At 31.3% G+C, this 19,196-nt stretch overlaps 1 pseudogene; it reads left to right on the top strand.

Moving 5' to 3' along the window:
- The first annotated feature begins 5,167 nt into the window (after positions 1-5,167).
- Positions 5,168-17,760, top strand: LOC125878374 (putative UPF0481 protein At3g02645; annotated as a pseudogene).
- Positions 17,761-19,196: the final 1,436 nt, after the last annotated feature.

Raw genomic sequence — 19,196 nt, 5'->3', positions numbered from 1 at the left:
TTTTCATCAAAGGTTCCCTCAAAAGGGGATTCAATAGATAAGTCAAAGAATCATGGAGGGGATAAAACTTGACCTCTGCATGACAAAATTAGGAGTGAGGGCATACATATCCTAACACTCTAACTTATCAAAATAAAAAAGGAAAGAAAAAGGAAGAGGGTTGCTCCTCGTCACATAAGCTTACAAAAAATTTTAGAATCCATAGAAAAGCAGCCAAACAAAATTTAGCTAGGATCGAATATGAAGTTGGCCTTCTTCACTCGAAATCTAATGTTGGGCTTGCTAACTACATCATTCTTCAAGTAGATGTATTCTTAGAAGGAAGATTTATAGTCTTGGTGAAGAAGGTAGATGTTTTGCGATGTCCGGTCATCATATTCGTGAGCAAATAAGTTGTAGTGTCACCTTCTCTTAAGGTGTGAGTGAAAGAGAAATGATCAAGTGACTTTGTGAAAACCATGATCTAGAAGGGGTTGATCTTACCTTTAACCATATGAATAATCAATATAAAGTCGAAGTCAATGGTCACTTTGTGAAAACCATGATCTAGAAACCACCTCAGGCCAGTCTTTGGAGATAGAGCCTCGGTTGAATTATTTGAGCTAAAACTTAAATAGACATTGAAAGCTATAATCATCTGTCCAGCATGTTCCCTAAGAACTCCTCCACCTGCAGCACTTCTATGATTCCCTTCACTATAGCCATCCACATCCAGTTTTAATTAGTTCATTATAGTTTGGTCTCATCCATTTAACCAATTGAATTTCTAGATTTAGTTTGATGTAATCTATGAGATGAGAGATGCTGGTAATAGAAGGTGAAAGTGGGAGCTCTACAAAATTGAGAATTAATAATCAAATGGAGTTGGTGAACTTTGTTAATAGGATTGATCAACCACCATCTAATGATCTTAGCCCTGACATTCTAGTTAGAGTTGTGAAGGATTCCACAAACATTAGAAAAATATTTCCGAAGAATAGATGCAATGTCTCCAACTCCAAACAGATGATTTAGAGTTTCATTGGCTCCCTCGGTATTTTGAGGGTCCATGGACTTTAAATCTGCAAAGTGCAATTTTTTTGTTGATGGGCTTCATATTGTGCCACACCTCCATTATGGGATAGGACTAGAGGTAGCAATTTCAACCTATATTTAAAGAATCAGCACATTTAATTCATATTTTAATTTTAATGAGTCAGGTCCTAGGTCGAAGTATGGGTCGAGGTCAAGATTTAAGTCTTAGGTCAGGTTCAGAAGTTGTTGGGAATTGGGAATTGGATCGCAAGTCAAGAGAGAGAGGAATTGGATGGATCCTGAGTCAGGGTCGGGGTCAGGAGTTGGTTTGAGTTCAGGATCGGGGATGGGAATCGGGAATTAGGTCCTAGGTCGGAGTTACGTTAGGGTTGAGAGTTGAGTTGAGATTCGGTGTCAAAGTTGTGAGTTTTGAAGGTCCAGGGTGTCAGATTACGGGTCGAGATCGAGTGTCGGGTCCCAGGTCGAAGTCGAGGTTGAAAGTCAGGTTAGGTTCGTAAGTTATCGAGTCTGAGTCTAGTCCCAAGTCCTAGTTCGGGAGTGGGGTTTGAGTTAGGGTCAAGTTGGGTCTCATGTCGGTTATCAGGTTCCAAGTCAGGATCAGGAGTCAGGTCCTGGGTTCCTAGTCATGGTCAAGGTTGGAATCGATAGTCAGGCCTCAGAATGGGGTCGAGGGTCGGATTTCGAGTGGGATCAGGGTCAAAGTCATGAGTTGGTTCCCGAGTTAAGATCGGGAGTCGGGGCCCAGATTAGGGTCAGAAGTTGGTTCAACATTGAAAATCAATATATATCTAACAGACTAATTAGCTAAGTTGTGTTAATTCAAACAGAAATCTAATCATAGTTAACAATACTACATTAAGTTTGAGTCTATAATTGTATACTAAAGTCTGAAAGTTTTACCGTCAAGAGGGAGGAGAAGTGAACCTCGAAAGAGCTTTTGCTGAAAAATCATCTTCAGCTTTAATAGGTTAATTTTCCTTTCTTTTATCCTAGCTTTCATAAGCCTTTTTTAAGCCTATATATATAATTATATGTGTTTTTATGGGATTAATATTGGTCCAAGTTGTATTGATGGATTATAGAATGTGTTCTATCTTTAATGAAATGGGATAATACATAAATTTCCTCCTGAATTTGTCGACTTGTTTTACAAAAACACTTAAATTTTGCGGGGTGATATGATCCTCACCATGCCCCGAGGCCTAATATAGCATAGAGAGAAGTAGGGGTAGATGAAAAATCGCAAAAGGATGAAAGAAAAACATAAATAAAAATGACACGAGAAAAAAAAAGTTCTGTGGATCACATGTGGCAAAGTGTGACGGTGTGAACACCACCATCCAACCACAGTGTGGTTTTTAGCACTCAGGGTGATATTTATTGATGCTGAAATTAGTTATCCTGGTATTATATTTAACTGATTGTTTGATTGATTGTATTAAAAATAACATGTATTACATAATTTTTAAGACTATACTTGCAAAATTGGTGGGATATGAAGTCTAATACTCCATTCATCTCATTTTATATGAGTTAGTTTGACTTGACACAAAGTTTAAGAAAGAAAAAAAGACGATTGAAATTTGTGGTCTAAAATAAGTAATAAATGTTTGTGTGACTATAAATCATTTTACTAAGCATAAAATGAATATTTTAAAGGCAAATTATAACTTAATATATAAATATATCCTTTTTTAAACTAATTAAAAAGAAAAGTGAATCATATAAATTGGAATAGAGGAGAAACAGTGTTCACACACTTCTACTACAAACCATTCATTATATTGTTTGTTGGGAGAAATGAAAATCTTTGGCTGCTTGTAAGTACAGGGAGAAGAATAAATTCTACTATTATCAGATGATAAAGCACTGTATATGGAACACCAAATTAAAGTTGTCATGAATGACTCCTTTCTACTATAACTTTGGACGATTCTTGGCCTATCATATGTGATAAGATAGAAAGACTAATTTATTCTATTATACTGAAGCTTTATTTAGGTGTGGACAAGTAGATACACATGTCCGATTCTATGTGACATATATAGTACGTCACGTAGGATGTGAATCGCCTCGTAGGATGTGTGTGTTTACTTATTCAACTCTATATAATTTTAAATGTCTACTTATATACACCCAAAATTAGAAGACGTAAATAACAACTAAGGTCAAATTAAAAAGGATATTTATGTATTATACTTTTATTCTATGATACTAATGCTTTATTTATTCTGACACTTTTCTCAAAATGTACATTATTTCATATTAATAATATAGGCAGATCTGCAATCATACTGTGGAAAATCTATATATAATACTCATATATAATTTTATATTCTCCATCTCTCATCCTTCACCTTCTAGAGAAGTTGAGCAGAAAAGAAACTCAAGGAAACTCCACCTTAGCTTTTTAAATTTATAAACAGACAATTCAAAGAGGTAATTATTTTTAAATGTTTTATACATTATCCCACCATTGCTTTAACACATGCACCCTTTATGTATGTACGTACTCTTAGGGCTCGTTTGGTAGGCCGCATTAGAAGAAATAGTCCATGTATTAGGTAAGGTATTATTTAGTATTATGTTTGGTAGAAATTTGGGCCTATGTATAATTAATTCATGGATTAGTTATACCTCCTACATGGTATTATAGGATGTATTACTAATACCTTCCATTTGGAGGTACTAGTAATCAGAGGCGTATCCAGGATTTTGAGATGATGGGTGCACTATTACAAAAAGGTGGATCTAAGATATAAATTTGACCGATTTAACATTTAGGTTCTTATCACTAAAAATAATTAAAATTTTAAAATCATAGGTCCAAAGCTATTTTTACCTATCCAAACCACTTAGAGACATTACCCAATTTTAAAAAGGAAAATAAAACAAGATAACTAAAAGATTCAAATTTCTAACCTCACTTAGAGAGGTGCACCCAACATAATCGCACGGTATAATACTTCAAGTGTGGGTTCACATATCTATATTTAAATATTTTAAAAAAATATAACACTATTATATATGATTTCAGGAGGGGAGCATGGGTTCACATGAACCCGGGACCCCCTCATGGATACGCCTCTGCTAGTAATACATAGGATATAATACCATGGAATAAGTCCATGTAAAGACAAAAATATCCCTCAAATCATTTTAATTATTTTGTTTATTTTCTTGATTTTATGATTTATATTTGTACTAGTAAATTTATTTAAATAAATTAGCTTACAAATTATTTAGAGAGAGTTGTTTGTTACTAAAAAAATCCAATACAAATCAACACAAATTTGAAATGTAAGTTGTTTATTTGTACATGACATTTGTGATCTTAATCGAATGTATTACATATATATATATATATATTTTTTATTTTTTTTTGTGTGGTTTTCTAATTATTTCTATTTTGAAAATTTTAAACATACATACATATTAAAACTACAACTTGCAATTTTTATGTGTAAATGTAGATGGTTTATTCAATTTTACCATTGTTAACTGTCTTTCGATTTTAAAAGTAGATGGTTTATCTTTTTTAAATTGAAAAATGACATTTTGTGAGTGATCAATTTGTTAAGATGACAATTATTTATCCTCAAATAATTCAAGTGAAAAAAATAGCAAACATGACAACAAAATTGTTCTTCTCATAGCTTCTTAGAAGGCCATAAAAAAATAATTTGATCCAACAATTATCTACCTTGACCCAATTACCTAATAATTCAAGGGTATAATTGGAAAGAAGCTTTTTATAGAGTTTTAATCCAAACACAAGATGAGGTGGGAAATAATGAATCAAACACTCATAAAAATAAACTTTGCATTACTAATCCCTGCACTACTAATTTCTGCGTTACTAATCCCTGCGTTATTAATCTTTGTACCAAACGATCCCTTAATTTGCTACCTAATGTGACTTTATGTATGTACTTTATACATATATATTAATTGTGTATATATTCCTTTCTGATAAAAAAAATTAGTTTATTTTTCTAACAGGTTATGACAAGACATGTATATTGGGTTCTTTTCATAATTAGAATTAATTTCCCTTTTTGCTTTGTCTTTTCTTTGTAATGAATTGGATTTTTAAAAAAAAAAAAAAAACTGTCTTTTGTAGGAATTAGAGTTGAAGAAAGAAGGATGACACACTCCATTGAGATTACCCCAATAGATGACCAAATTCCATTGCTTCCGTCAAACTAAAAAAGATGAGGTCTCTCTCAACTATATAAAAAAAATTTAGATTTCACTAGCCCATTTTTCATTTGGAAATTAAATATAGGGAAAAAGAACAAATATATCTCAGAATTATCGTAAATGATATGCAGATATCCTCCGTCATATTTTTGGGACATTGGTGCCCCTGTCATCCAAAAACTAGAGTATATATGCCTTTCACTCTAACTGAAGACTATATAGGGACACGTGGCATAATTTTATTCGGCGATCCGATATTTAATAATTGTCAGATCGGTGGATAGGATTATAACATGTGTATATTCATTATTATAAAGGGTATATATGCTCTAGTTTTTAAATGGCAGGGGCACCAATGTCCTTAATGTATAGAGGAGGATATTTGCATATCATTTACAATAGTTCAGAGGTATATTTGTCCTTTTTTCCTTAAATATATAATCTTTTGCTACATCCATGAATTTCAAGAGATTGTAGAATTTTGGAAACAAATTTTCCTTTCTTATAATTTTAAGTATACCTCGTGGTCCTAACACATTCCCTAACCATGGCTTTATACCTTTTGAATTTTTTTATTTTGAGTCGGGTCTGGAAGGGTAAACAAAATTGTATGGTAATATTTTAAAGTCATGTGATACTTTTGAGATTTAAAAAAAAAAACAATTTTGTATTTTTTTTTTTCTTAAATTCATCTTATTAACAAAAAGGGTAAATATGCATCACTTTTTTTTACTAGATCACAATGTTGAAGGATATTTTGTCCTTTTTCCCCAAGCAAAATAATGTAATTGCTTGCTTATTGCATAGTGCTTCTAATAAACATTTTAAAATTTCCTACTAGATCACAATGTTGAAGGATATTTTTGTCCTTTTTCCCCAAGCAAAATAATGCAATTGCTTGCTTATTGCATAGTGCTTCTAATAAACATTTTAAAATTTCCTACTCTTCCGTTACAGATAGAAGAAGGGAGGAAAGTGAATCATTTAATCGACATAAAGGAAAGAGTTGATGAAATGTATAGGGATTTAGACAATTCATCTATTAAAATGTGTACCATATTCAAAATAAATATGGGGCTATGCGAATCAAATCCAGCTGCTTATACACCAAAGATGGTCTCTATAGGTCCTTACCATAAGAAAAATCCTCAACTTCATCCAATGGAAAAGTACAAACTATTGTACCTACGACGGTTTCTTCAACGAAATGAGGCGCTTGATATGGAAATTTGTTATCTCCTGTATTCAGGTTAGTCAAAAATACAGAAACAGAAAATAGATGAAATAGACAGAATTATTTTAATCCGAGTCCACAGAAATCACTGTGTTTCCTTAAGAAATTTAATCCCCTCACTGTACCCGAGGTTGCAGATTAATTCCTCCCAAGATAAAACGAATTAACCTGTTAAAGAAGTAGTGGTACCTCAAACTTCAATAACTTCAGCGAACGTAAGAACAGCAACAAGAGTACACACAGACTCAGTCGATCGACAATTTTGTTTATGTAAGAAAATGAATGCAGAGAGGAAAAATTTTCAGTAAAGAAAACCGAAAAAAACATCACTATTTATAGCAATTTACAGCAAGGAATGCGTCTGTTCGGACCCGTTTTTTCCAGAACATTGTGTCTTTTGGGAAAAATAACGACTTTTCGGAAGGAACAAGTCCCTTCAGAACGTTATTACCGTTGCACATGAATTTCAAATAAATTTCGTTGCGCCAAATTAATTATGTTATTTAACTAACATTTTAAATTAATTTATAAGAGAAAAGAAATGAATTAACAAGATTGATTAAATAAATTTTGTCCAAAAATATTATCAATCAATCACATCATTTGCCAAATCCAAATCTGAAGCCGTCATCTATGACTTTGTTTGATCTCCTTGAACCTAGATCTTGGGATCTCCAGTCTTCTAGGTAGAGTTACCGCCACGATGACTTGTTCTCGACCATAGTCCTATTCTCGTCGATAATCTCTCAACTCCCTCTCTAGTTAAGCCTTTTGTAAGTAGATCCGGCACATTATCCTTTGACTTTACATAGTCAATTGTGATAATTCCACTAGACAGTGGTTATCTAACAGAGTTATGTCTTCGTGTTATGTGACGAGACTTCCCGTTATACATAACGCTTCTAGCCCTTCCTAATGCAGCTTGACTATCGCAGTGTATGCATATAGGGGCCATTGGTTTGGGCCAAAACGGAATATCTTCTAAGAAATTCCGGAGCCATTCAGCTTCTTCACCTGCCTTGTTTAAGGCAATGAATTCTGACTCCATTGTAGAGCGAGCTATACATGTTTGTTTGGATGATTTCCAAGATATTGCTCCTCCACCAATAGTGAAAACATATTCATTCGTGGATTTTGTTTCAGTTGACCCAGTAATCCAATTTGCATCACTATATCCTTCAAGAACTGCTAGATATTATTTGTTGTAATGCAAAGCATAGTTTTGAGTGTCTTCTAAGTACCCCCAAAACTCTCTTCATTGCCAACCAATGATTTTGACTGGAATTACTTGTGTATCGACTCAGTTTACTTATAGTGCAGGTTATGGGGTCTTTGCCTTTTTGAAATTCAAATACTTGAACTTTTCAAGTACCTTTTGAATATAATGAGATTGAGACAATGCTAGATCGTTAGGAGTTTTGTGAATCTTTATTCCCAATATCAAATCGACTACTCCTAGATCTTTCATATCAAACTTACTTGCAAGCATACGTTTAGTAGCTTTTATATTGGCAATGTCCTTGCTCATTATCAACATGTCATCCACATATAGGCATACAATGACTTGCTAATCCGTAGTGTCTTTAATGTAAACACATTTATCACACTCATTGATCTTAAATCCATTTGACAGCATGGTTTGATCAAACTTTGCATGCCATTGTTTCGGTGCTTGTTTAGTCCATAAAGTGACTTAACAAGTTTGCATACTTTCTTTTCTTTGTCGGGAACTACGAAGCCCTCAGGCTGTTCCATGTAGATCTTTTCCTCCAGCTCTTCATTTAAGAAAGTGGTTTTCACATCCATTTGATGGATTTCAAGACCGTATACTGCAGCTAGGGCAATTAACATCCGAATTGATGTAATCCTAGTCACTGGCGAGTATGTGTCAAAATAATCAAGACCTTCTTTCTGTCTAAAGCCTTTGACAACAAGTCTTGCTTTATATTTGTCAATAGTTCCATCATCTTTCATCTTCTTTTTGAAGATCCACTTTGAACTCAAGGGTTTGCTCCCTAGAGGAAGATCAACCAACTCCCAGGTATGATTGCTTAAGATTGTTTCAATCTCACTATTGACAACCTCCTTCCAAGAGGTTGAGTCGCTAGACAACATCACTTCCTTGAATGTTTGAGGCTCACTTTCAAGAAGGAATGTTACAAAATCATATCCAAATGAAGTAGTTGTCCTTTGACGTTTACTGCGCCTTGGACTCTCTTCATTGGTTTCATTCTCTTTTGGTTCTTCTCGAGGTTGTTTAGACCCCCCACTAAATGACTAAAGTCTAGTTTTATACGGATAGATATGTTCAAAAAATTCAGCATTATTTGATTCCATTATCGTATTATCATGAATATCCGAATGTTCGGACTTATGAACCAAAATCGATATGCCTTACTATTTGTGGCATATCCAATGAATACACAATCTACAGTCTTAGGCCCTATTTTCACCCTCTTAGGTATAGGAACCTAGACCTTGGCAAGACACTCCCACACTTTGAAATATTTCAAGTTGGGTTTTCTAGCTTTTCATTTCTCATATGGAATAACATGTGTCATCGTGTGAGGCACTCTATTGAGTATTCAATTTGCTGTAAGGATAGCTTCCCCCCCACAAGTTTTGTGGTAAACCTGAACTTATAAGTAAGGCATTCATCATTTCCTTTAAAGTTCGGTTTTTCCTTTATGCAATTTCATTAGATTGTGGAGAGTAATGAGCAGTAGTTTGATGGATTATTCCATTTTCCAAATATATTTCTGCAAATGGAGATTCATATTCTCCACCTCTATCACTTCTGATCGTTTTGATCCTTCTATCCAACTGATTTTCAACTTCAGTTTATACTGCCTAAATGCATCTATTGCTTCATCCTTACCATTTAGCAAATAGACATAACAATATTTAGTGCAATCATTAATAAAAGTTATGAAATACTTTTTTTCACCACGTGTTGGTGTTGACTTCATGTCACAAATGTCAGTGTGAATCAGTTCTAAGGGATATGAATTCCTTGCAACAGATTTATAAGTATGCTTAGCATACTTAGATTCAACGCAAACTTGACATTTTGATTTATTGCATTCAATCACTACAAGAAAGTATACTTTTTGCTACAAAATCTAAGCTATGAATTTGAAAATTGTAGCTGTTATCTAATAATAGCCATAAAAATTTAAATTTCGTGGCTATCTAAAAATTTGTCAAATTACTTAGCCACGAAAATTAAGTTGACAAAGCTAAATCCTTGTATTTACTATAATTGCTAACAATAGTGGCAATAATTATCTAAATAGCTACAATTTTATTGCTACAATAAAATTGTGTAGCTAATTATAACTTTTTTGCTACGCAATAAAAATAATTGTAACAATAGTAACTCTTTAGCCATAATACGTTATTTGAAATAAAATATTATAGCAAAATAAATAATTTTGCTTCAAGTTATAAATAGATGTGACAATAGATAAATGAAATAGCCATAGAATTTTTGCTACCGAAAAATTTCGTAACTAATTATAATTTTTTGCCACAAATTTAAATTTACCGTGGTAATAATAACCTTTTATCCACAATAACTTATTTGAAGAAATATTTGTAGCTAAAATTTAGCTTTAAGTTATAAAATATTGTGGCAATAATTAAATGAAATAGCCATAGACTTTCTTCTATAACAAAATTTCGTAGCTAATAAATAATTTTTGCCACGAGTTTAAATTTATCATAGTAATAATAACCTTTCAGCCACACAAAATTATTTAAACAAAAATTTGAGGCTAAATGTTTTTTTCAAGTTATAAAAGCTATGACATATTAAAAATATAACCATAAATTTCTTGCTATAATAAAATTTTATAGTTAATTATTATGTTTTTTCATGATCATGTTGAAACTTCTTGAAGCAATAGTCACCTTCTATCCATGAGAAGTAATTTAAAATAAAATATTATGTTTCGAGTAGCACAAAATTGTTGCAATAATTACCTTAATGGTTATAATTATTTGTCATGGCAAAATGATATATCCATGTGTGTAAAATTGAGGTGATACGTATTATCTGATACAAGGTGAAACGTAAGCCTTGAGGTGCTTTATCTTATGTTGAGAATTCATGTTATACGACTCGGGCCTCTTCTATCGAACAATACATTTATCGAGCTAGATTAATTAAAGATGTTAATCATTCTATCAATTCAATTTAACAAGATCTTAATTTTTCAGTTTTAAGTATAATTTCAATAAATAGAAGTTATAAAAAAATAAATCAATAAATAGAAGTTACGTCTAATTAATTTGATGTAATTGTACTTTTTTTATATAAAAAAAATATGTATAATCAATTTACAAATCATTAAATAATGTCATATTTATTGAAATATGCAATATGAATTATTCTGGAATATGGATATATAAATGAATTGTTTATTGAATCTATCTATATATAATTGAAGTAAAAAGTGTCACATGTCAGCACCACAAAATTTCTCAATTAATTTGTTTTAAAAAATCAGTTTTTTTTTTAAAAAAAAAAAAGTAAAAACTAAAAAATTATATTTTATTTAAATCTAACTATTAAATTTTCTTATGTATTTATTATTTTAACAAGAAGATAATATGTATAGAGTGATATTATTTATCATTTTAGATAAATTAAATAATGATATAAGACTATTATTTTTAAATTTAACTAATGAACTAAGCTTATATATTGATTTATTGACATAAATATTCTATGATAACACATCAAGATGTTAAATGTTAACATTCTCAAATAAACTTTACGATATTATCTTATAATAAGTTAAAATTTTAAACTATCAATAAATTAATATTTATGATTACATTTATCAATTAACTGCGCAACGCGCGGGCACGTATACGAATATAATTAATAATCAAATAAGTGGTATTGACATTCAATTCTTTTTTTAATTTTCTGTTATTGACAATTTTTTTAATTTTTGAATTTCTTATTTTAATCTTAACTTCCTAATCCATATAATTTTTGTATTTTCAATTAAAACTATAAAACTACAATCTAAAATTCACATCTCCATTAAATTTCAAATTGGAATAACCAACCAATATGGAAGTATAGTTTCACTATAGTTGAACAATTTGACTTGAAATTGAATTCACATGGTTGATTTAAAAAAATTGAGTTGAGTTTCTTATTTTATTTAGAAAATTCCATCTTAAAATAATTTTCAAACTTGAATTATACGGTAATTGACACTTCCCATCACAATATTGTTTTGCTTCTCCAATTCTATATAAATAGATTAAATATATTTTCCGATTTTAATATTTTTATTTTATTTTAAAATATTCTATTTTTTACTTGATGTTATAATGCATATATCATTTTAAATTCATATAAAATAAAAAATATATAAAATTATATTACATACTCAGTATAGTACTATGAGATTTGAAGAGAAAATAATTAATTGCAAGGGAAATAAAAAAAATATAATTAATTTTAACTTGATTTCATAAATTGACAAGTAATTTGGGACAAATATTTTTATGAATATGAACAACTAATATGAGGTGATGGTCTATCTGCCTCCACGAGATAGTGGTAACGTCTAGGTACACTCTATTCTTCTTAGACCTCACTTAGGAGATTTCACTAAATATGTTATTATTGGACAACTAATATGCGACATAAGGAGTATAAATTTAAATTTTATTTTGAAAAGGAGAATAGATAACAAAACTAATAAAGGACCAAAGAATATATATATTTTAGAATAATATTTATTCATATAAATAATTGACCTTTCCCATTAACTTAAAGTAAAGTATATATTTGTTTTTATTGTTGTTAATATTATTAATTATTGTTATTTTCATGAGATAATTTTCTTTGTTATTATGTATAACAATTGTTAATTTTATATACCAATTGTTGTATTTTTTGTTATATATATAACAAATGTTGTATTTGTTAATTTTAAAAGAAGCAAAAATCATTATACATATAATAATTAGAGATAATAACTATAAAAATAAAACTTAAATATTAACCTAAAATAACTCTCCCACCGTACCTTCTCCCTCCCCCTTCCTCATTTAGATCCCAAAAATCTTCCCCCAAAAATTAAAAAATGCAAAAGATCAAAAGTTCCCCCCAATATTTTAAAACCCAATTAACAAAAACCTACATATCCTTTCCCCTCTTCCCATATCCTTCTTGTCCGCCCCTCCCCTCACCCTTTTTTATCCAATTAAGTCTTTTGTTCAATTTTTATTTCTAATGTTTTGTTAATTTTTCTTTTCTAGGTTTTACCTAGCATTCTCCAAGCAAATGAGATAAGTTTTTATGATATGAGTTTTGTATTTTTGTTTTACTCAGTTGTATATCCTAAATTTTCTATTATTTAAAGGTTCAAGAAAAGATTGAAACACAAATAATTTTTCATACACAATTATACTCTATATTTTTGCAAGAGATTGTTTTCATAGCTTGAATCGATGGGTATTATAATGGATTGTATATTTTTATTAATGTAAAATAAATTTGAGATCTATATCTACAGGTTTTAAGAAGTTTAAAAGTTACGGATTTGCTTACTTCTTTGCTTACTTTGTGTTTTGTTTTTTTGTTTTTTATTTGCTAAACATGTTTGCAAATTTTTTTTATCATAAACATATATTTTTTTCTTATTGAAATTCTAAATCATAATTTTTTTCGTGCTAAAATATTTACCATTATTGATAGGTATATTTATGGAATAAGAGCATATAAATGATAAATTGGGATCGATGTTGATCAAGCTAAGGTGCAATTGAAGATTAAAGGAGAGATAGGAGAAGACTATGCTGCTTTGGACTCAAACAAGATGATGTCTTATCAGAATTGTATATTATGACTATTCTCAAAATTGTAAAATGCAATTGTATGTAACTTGAGAATTATTTTAGAACCTCAAAAATGTAATAAAATTATTGAGATCTAATTTTAGCTACATTATAAAAATTCTTGTGATTAATAATGTTTATTACAGTATTCTTCAATTTGTAGCAATGATTATTGTAGTTATGACTAAATCTGTATGTAATTATAAAAAATAGGGCGATACATTTTCACTTTTCATAGAAATTTTTTAAAAATTAGCTACAATTTTTGTATGTCATGGCAAAAGTTTGAATTCTTAGCTTTGTGAAAGAATATTTGTAGCGAATATTTTAATTTTATAGCTATAAATTTTCTAATTTGTAGCTAAATACAAGTATCATTGCCACAAGATAAAAAATATAAAATAGCCACAAATTTTAAGTTTTCATAGCAAATAAATCAAGACATTAGCCACAATAGAATATATTGTCTCTACAATATAAAAATTGCTAAAGATTTAATTATTGTGGCAAAAGAGTAAACATATTTGCTATAAGTATATCTTCTGTAACAAGAACTTTTTACTATTATAGCTACAACACAATTTTTTAGTAGCTATAAGTATTAGTCCTTAGCCACATACCATGTAAAGTCTGTAGCTAACTTTTAGCCACCCTACATCTTGCCACAGATGCTACGAAAAAACATTTTAAGGCTAAAGCGTTTAGCCATGGAAAATTTCAGATTTAGCTATAATGTATTTTGTAGCTTTAAGTGCATTTTCTTGTAGTGAATTTAGGCAAAACATTTAAGTTAATCAGTTTCGCAAGGTTTTGTTATTAACGTGTCCCAAACGTTCATGCCATAAACATTTAGACTCAAGCAAGTAAGAAGAAGCAGAATCTTTTTTCATATCAACTGCAATTACATTGAGTTTAAAAAGGCCCTCAGTGAGGTAACCTTTTCCTACATACATCTCATTCTTACTTACTACAACTTTATTAGAAACAAATACACATTTGAATCCATTCTTAGTCAGAACTGGTATAGAAACTAAGTTCTTTCGCAATTCCGGAATATACGAGACTCTGTTCAAAGTCACCACCTTGCATGATGTCATCTTTAGGAGAATCTTGTCAGTTCCTTCCACCTTTGCAACAGCTAAGTTTGCCATAAACAACTTCTCGTCTGTAGGTACTGGAGTATATGATGAAAATAATTCTTTGTTGGCACAAACATGACATGAGGCACAAGAATCTATCCACCATTCTCTTGGATTTCCAACCAAGTTGCATTCTGAAAGCATTGCACAAAGATCATCCATCTCTCATTTGGATTCAGCCAAATTTGCTTGATCCTTCTTCTTGTCCTTCTTAGAACCCCTACATTCAGTAGCCTTATGACCACATTTGTCATAGTTGAAGCAGCTTCCATTGAATTTCTTCTTAGGAGGATTGCTCTTTGGACCAGATGTTTTCTTTCTTTTCTTTGATTTTGTGGGATCTTCTTCAACAATATTTACTCCAGATATTGTTGAATCACCACGTGACCTCTTTTCTGAGGCCTTGTTGTCCTCTTCGATTCTCAGCCTTACCATGAGATCTTCAACAGTCATCTCCTTGCGTTAATGTTTCAAGTAGTTTTTAAAGTCCTTCCATAATAGAGGTAACTTCTCAATAATGGCAGTCACTTGAAAAACATCATTCACAGTCAATCCTACATTAAAAATTATGTGAGTATTAAGAATAGACTTATTATTTTTAACATAGGTATTAAATAATTTTTTACCTTCAGCAAAGAGATCATGGATTGTGACCTGCAATTCTTGAACTTGGGTGACGACGGTCTTACTGTCTATCATCTTATAGTCCAGAAACTTTGCCACAATGAACTTCTTCATTCCGGCATCCTCTGTTTTGTACTTCTTTTCTAAAGCATCCCAGAGTTCTTTTGAGGTTTTGACATTACTGTACACATTGTACAGATCATCCTGTAAGCCACTTAGAATATAATTTTTACACAAAAAATCAGAATGTGTCCATGCCTCTGTTACCAAGAATCGTTCTTCAGGCGGAGTTTCATCCGACATAACAGGAACGTTCTCATTAATGAACCTCTGCAGACTCAACGTAGTCAGATAGAAGAATATCTTTTGCTGTCATCTCTTGAAGTCGACTCCAGAAAACTTTGCAGGTTTCTCAGCCGGTGCTAGGGCAGCAGTTGAACGATTGTGTGCAACCGATGTTGTTGCAGCACTTACTGTTCCAGCATTTACTTGACTTGAATTAGTCATTTTTCTGTCACAAATGACAGACAATTTTAGTATGTGAAATACTAACAGTAAAGAATAAATCCTTACATAGACTATTTCTGATTTAACGATAAATTTTTTATGTTCTTTTAATCGTTAATCGAATGAATTTTAAAAATTCAAACAGAGTAGAAAATCATAAGGTTTTAATCTCCAGAAACCTCAAATATAGAAACTTTAAATTTCTTAAGATTGCTATCTCATGTATTCGGGTTAGTCAAAAATACAGAAACAGAAATAGATGAAATAGACAGAATGATTTTAATTCGAGTCCACAGAAATCACTGTGTTTCCTTAAGAAATTTAATCCCCTCACTATACCCGAGGTTGCAGATTAATTCCTCCCAAGATAAAACGGATTAACCTGTTAAAGAAGTAGCGGTACCTCAAACTTCAATAACTTCAGCGAACGTAAAAACAGCAACAAGAGTACACACAGACTCAGTCGATCGACAATTTTATTTATGTATGAAATGAATGCAGAGAGAAAAAAATTTCAGTAAAGAAAACTAGAAAAAAAACATCTCTATTTATAGCCATTTACAGCAAGGAATGCGTCTATTCAGACAATTTTGTTTAGACCCATTTTTTCCAGAACGTTGTGTCTTTTGGGAAAAATAACGACTTTTCGGAAGGAACAGGTCCCTTAGAACGTTATTACCGTTGCACATGAATTTCAAATAAATTCCATTGCGCCAAATTAATTTTGTTATTTAACTAACATTCTGAATTAATTTATAAGAGAAAAGAAATGATCATTAACAAAATTGATTAAATAAATTTTGTCCAAAAATATTATCAATCAATCCAAATCCGAGGCCGAGGCCAAGCGAGCGACGACGACGGCGCGAAGGGGCACCTTCTTCTTAACCCTTTAAGAACTAAAGGAAGTGTTTCCTAATATAAGGACAACAATTTCCTTTCTTCTACCAATATGGTAAAAATGACTTTTCATTTTCCCTCCAAAATTAGTTCCCCCACTTTCATTGGTTCTTCCTCTTTCCATTTTCTCTTTTCATTTCCCATTCACACCTTGCTAAACCCAACAAAATTTGCATCAGTGAATTGGAGGAATTGAAGGAAAAAGCACTTAAGTGTTACGACGATATAGAAGACCTTGGTAATGATAGTCATGAATTTTGTCAAATGTTGTTGCTTGATGGTTGTTTTGTGGTTGAATTTATTCGAGAGCGTTGTCAAATGTGTCCAGAACAAGAAGATGAAGTTTTCAATTTTGGTGGTTACATATGTCATCAAATATTCTGAGACTTAATGTTACTAGAAAACCAACTTCCTTTCTTTGTCCTCAACCATCTTCATCACATGACAAAGCAAGATGATGAATTACAATTGTTGTTATTGGCAAATGTTTCGTTTATCTTTTTTGTTGACTTACCAAACATGATCCGTGCATCCTTTACAGAGACAGAATTTTGTAATGCAGGAAATATCAAACACTTACTTCATGCAGTACACATATTTTCATGTCATGGCCAGAATTCCGTGGAAAAACCTAAATATGACATAACGCGATAAAAGGCAATGCCAAATGCAACAGAGCTTTCCTAAGCTGGAGTTAGCTTAGTTAAAGTTGGATATTGTTATAAAGAAGACAATGGTGGGGATACCACGAGTTTATTTGATATAACATTCGAGAATGGATTGATGAAAATTTCCTATTTTGAAGTCTTTGGTTATACGGAAACCTTCTTACGAAATCTTATTGCTTATGAGCAACAATCATCTAATGTACTACCTACATATTTTAGTAATTATGTAACTTTCATGGATCATCTTATCGACTCAGAAAAAGATGTTAATTTGCTTCGCCAGAAAGGAATCATAGAGAATTGGATGGGAGTGGACAAAGAAGTGGCTAGCCTCTTCAACAAAATCAAAAATGGGGTCGGTGTTTATTCCAACTTCTATTACAATGAAGAATTCAAAAAAGCAGTTGAACATTGTGAAAAACCATGGAACAAAATGAAGGCAAATTTGTTGCACAATTATTTTAGTAGTCCTTGGGTAGGAGCTTCAACTGTGGCAGCCATCATACTCCTCATACTCACAACTATGCAAACTATACTAACTTTCACAGGTCCTGTTAAGAAGTATTTTTTGTTGTAACTATGTAAGACAATTGTTGACTAAGTGAGCGTTCCTCATTATGCAATGTGTGTGTTGATGGAGCATAATATTGTGTCACACATCCATTGTTGGGTAGGTTTAGAGCTGACAATTTCAGTCCATATTATATTTATTTTACTTTTTTGGGTAAAAGTCCATAATATGTTTCAATTGAGTAAATATATGTTTCAATCTAGTTTTAACTCATAAGATTATTGACAAGTATGGATATCCATATACAAACTTAGAGGTGGAATCGTGATCAGGAGTCGGGTTGTCTCGAGTCAGGATCAGGGTCGGTTCAAGATCGAGAGTCGGATCCTGGGTCCCGGGTGGAGGTCGAGTCTCGAGTCGGGGTTAAAAGTCAGTTCAAGGTCAAGAGTAGGGTCTCGAATCTGAGTCAAGTCTCAAGTCCTATGTTGAGAGTCGGGTTAGGTTCAAGTTCCACATATGAAATTAGGGTTGGGAATTGGGTCTCGGTTTAGTGTTGGGAGTCGTAGAGTTAAATTGGTTAGAATCAAACACATCATGAATTTTAAATTTTTGAAAATATAACCTACTAAATTTTGAATATATTATTTATAAATTTCTTAATATAAATACTGACAAGTTTATTAGGAAATTTGTTACCAAAAAATAGATCAAAGAAATACCAATGGAAAGAAACCATCTAAATTTAAAAATGCATGGTGGAAAACAGATTCTCACGGAAATAGTGAGAAACTTCCTAATTTTTTCATATGAAAATATAACTATTATTTTCTCACCAATATGATCCAATCAAAATATTTATGAAAATAACTACTAAATATCTTTCCGCGAAAAATTCAGTGAAAAATTAATAATCTTTTAATAATGATATCTCTCTTTTGTAGGAATTATACATCAAGAAAAGAAAGTTATCAAAGAGGGATGCCACACTCTATTGAGATTACCCAATAGATGACCAAAGTTCACTTCTTCATCAAACTAAAAAAAGATGAGGTCTCTCTCAATCAACATACATGCAGCACCTTTTTTTTTTGACCTTTTTGTATTAAATGCAAGGTTGGAAGTGGATCAAGATTTGAAAAGAATACTAAAAAAAAATATTATATCATATCATTAAATCATCATATTATATTAAAAATGGTAAGAAACTAAGAATGTTAGCCAAAATTTAGATTATCATTTTATCTCTACATTAAATTAAAATGTTATAAACTATTTAATAAATCATCATATTAATACATGAATATATCCACTAACTCTATATTATATAAATATAATAACTCTCACTTATGTTCATTATGATTTTACTTGCACTTCTCATCCATGATCTCAAATGGGTTAATGTCATATTCATGACAACTCTTTGTGTTCCTCAATCATATCCTATAAATATTGACATTTGACACAACATTGTACACACTTAAAATAGTTTTTAAAAATGAGAAAATTTA

The sequence above is a fragment of the Solanum stenotomum genome, chromosome 1, assembly GCF_019186545.1.
Source record: "Solanum stenotomum isolate F172 chromosome 1, ASM1918654v1, whole genome shotgun sequence".
Classification (NCBI taxonomy): Eukaryota; Viridiplantae; Streptophyta; class Magnoliopsida; order Solanales; family Solanaceae; genus Solanum; species Solanum stenotomum.
The sequence above is the reverse complement of the archived record's forward strand: the minus strand, read 5'-3'. Positions and strand labels throughout refer to the sequence as shown.